At 31.9% G+C, this 3,053-nt stretch overlaps 1 non-coding gene across 1 annotated transcript; it reads left to right on the top strand.

The window, feature by feature from the left end:
- Positions 1–965: 965 nt before the first annotated feature.
- On the top strand, positions 966–1,038 carry Trnaa-agc (transfer RNA alanine (anticodon AGC)). Its single transcript has one exon. It is a non-coding gene; the product is annotated as a tRNA-Ala (tRNA).
- The last annotated feature ends 2,015 nt before the right edge of the window (positions 1,039–3,053 follow it).

Below are 3,053 nucleotides of genomic sequence, written 5' to 3'. Positions count from 1 at the left end.
TTTTTAGGTTTAGAACCCCCTCCCCTTTCAAATTGATTCCGATCAAATTAACAAAAAATGAATAAAATAATAATTTAATGCATTCTGTGTGTATTTTATCACCAAGAAATCTATTTGATTGTCATGTTCAGTTATTTTTTAACCCATATTACAAACAATCAAATTTGTAGTCTTTTGATGTATTATTTATTTCCAATAATTATAGAATTCTGGTTGGGATCAGTTGAATTTCGATCGGGATTGGCCAAAGATTAAAAAATAATGATTCATCTAAAAGTTGCAATAATTTCAATTTCAGTTCAAAATATGATTGACTAACATGTTTTCCGTAGTTATGACTAGTACTATAGTTTAACGAAGATTTTGACCAAAGGTTTGAAAAATATTCACAGAAAAAATGTTTAATTTTCATAAATATTTTTAGTAAAAAAAAAATAATAAATATCTAATCTGGCTTTTCTTTACATATTTTATTCGACATTCATGATGCATTCAATGACATAAAATTTTCAACTCTAAAGCATTTTAAATGCATATACATGTACAGTCATGTAAAACATTTTTTAAAATTATTATCTTCTCTGAAAAAATGAAGAAAAAAAAAATAATTAAGAGCTAATGTCGACCTCTCATTGGTGAAACCAGAACTTAATGGGGATTTCTTTAAAGATCTAAAAATAAAATTCCGGTGTGGCATTCCTACTTAAGGACAGGCAACTCAAGTGTGAAAAATGGCCTACCAAGTGCCGATTTATGAGATATCGTTTATAAGAGTGACATATAGGCTGCTTCAGTTGGTATTGTTATGCACACAAAAGGGTCCCTTACATCGTTTTAACAAAAAAAATGACCAAAAGAATATTCTATTCATACTATAAAGAAGGGCCCCGCCCCCAAGGCACCGTGAAAACATGAATACTGATAAAGCACTGATATGAAGTACATTAAACAGTGAGGTTCGTAACGGGGAATTAGCTCAAGTGGTAGAGCGCTCGCTTAGCATGTGAGAGGTACCGGGATCGATACCCGGATTCTCCAGAATTTTTTTTTCTCGCTCTGTCTTTTCTTTCATTTTTTTTTTTAATTTTTAAATATTGTGATATATGTATATCAACACAAATGTGTTTAATGTAGAAATCCTGTCTCCGTGTAATGCTTTTGTATAATAAGAATATTGATCGCATAGTCACTTAAAGTGATAATACTATCATATCAGTGAGGTCCTTTACTAATATTGGATATTTTTGATAAAAATTTTTATATGACAATAATAATTATCATACACGAATTTTGCCAACAAATATCAATTTTTTTTGCAGAGGACGTTATATGTATATAATTTTTTTTTTCTAAAAGAATTATGCCTATCCACTGGCGGATTTAGGGGGCAGCCCCCCCCCCCTTTTGAGTCCAAAAAAATACAAAATATTTGATAAATCAATGTTTTTTTGGTGTGGCTGTGCGCCCCTACCCTGACCTCAAACTGGTCGGATCCCCCTTTTCAAAATTTCTTGATCCGCCACTGCTATCTTGTATTACAATACGTGCGGCAATACATAGATTCACTAAAGCACTATTGTGCCTTGATAATTAATCGATTCAGCAAATCAAACCATTGGTTCGGATACATTTTCTAGGTCTGCGGTTTTACGTATTCTGACGCCATTAATTTGAATGATAAGCTTTTTTGATGTCGACTTAAGGGAGTTGTCTTTCCTTTGGCGTCGCTCACTATTCGTAAACGTAAAAAATGCCAATTCACAAAGTAACGGGTTTTTACCCATTTTTTTTCTTCAAAGTTAGTCATATTAAAAACAGAATTCTATCAAATCAGAAAATGCAAATAACTGCACCAGGTATTTCCATTGTCGGAAAATACTAGTAGCTCTTCAGAGCTAATGTTAATGTTTTTTATTGCTGAATCACCCGACTTTAAGGTAAGGAAATCCAGAGAAAATTGCATGTTTTTTTTATTCTTATTTTTTCATAGTTATACAGCATTTTAATTCAAGATTCTATATACTTTAATTGTTATGCAATACATTATGTAAAGAGCTAGTTTTATCAGTGCAAGACCTCACAGATCTCTTGTAATGTCAACTCATGCTAAAAAGCGTTGGTGTTAATAAAGACCAGATTACAGGAAATTCGAAATATAAGAAATCCAAGACATGAAATATTAAATGATAAGTATAATATATTTTATTATTTCAGGAAATCCAAATATATTAGCGTTTTTACGTTTTTTTTAACAACCAATCCCAGTTGAGTTCTCTTTTAACTCACTGAACATGACACAGAATTGATTACATTGCACTCATTTTTTTTTTTTTGTTGAATTTATGTCATTGATATTTTCTTTCACGCAGTTAATATTAAAGAGGATCTTAATAATACATTAGTAATAATTTAAAAAAAGGCCAAAGTGGCGAGACGTTCTCATCTAATGGATAACTTTTGAAAGTTTGTTCGATTATTTGCGAGTGTTTTCCCCCTCCTTTTTTGTTTGTTTTTTTTAAATTTAATTTCATTTCTTTGGGTTTTTCTTTTGTTTATTTAGATATTAAATATAAAGGGGGGGGGGTTAGACTGTTTTTTTTTTAGGTGCCATGTCGTAAATGTTTGCCAAAATGAACCCAATCATCTGATGTCATAATATCGTTAGAAATGAAATCTTTTTACACGGTCGTAATTTATGATTCACCAGCCAGGGATTGTTTTATTTTAGTTGAATTAAAGTTTCTGGTTCCATCAAAGACAACATTTGAAATACACTGACTGTGTTGTCCTTGGGGTCCTTCCTTTGTAGAAAAAACTGTACAGACTGTTCTCAATGACATGCAGTCTTCCACAAACTCATTAGACCTTTCTAACCCCAGCAACCATACCGTACTTCATCTACATTGAACATGCACGCAGACATACTTTTAATTAATGAGGACATTCGGAATTCGTGACAAATGATGAAAAGGCCCAAGTCTTACAATAAATCACGAGGAGTGTCTGGTGTATATCACCTGACTTCTGTTTCTCGTCAACAGCGAGATTAACCT

Source organism: Saccostrea cucullata, unplaced genomic scaffold (genome assembly GCF_032062105.1).
Source record: "Saccostrea cucullata isolate Sc308-1 unplaced genomic scaffold, CSIRO_AGI_Scuc_v1 ctg16740, whole genome shotgun sequence".
Classification (NCBI taxonomy): Eukaryota; Metazoa; Mollusca; class Bivalvia; order Ostreida; family Ostreidae; genus Saccostrea; species Saccostrea cuccullata.
This window is presented reverse-complemented; position numbering and strand designations above follow the sequence as displayed.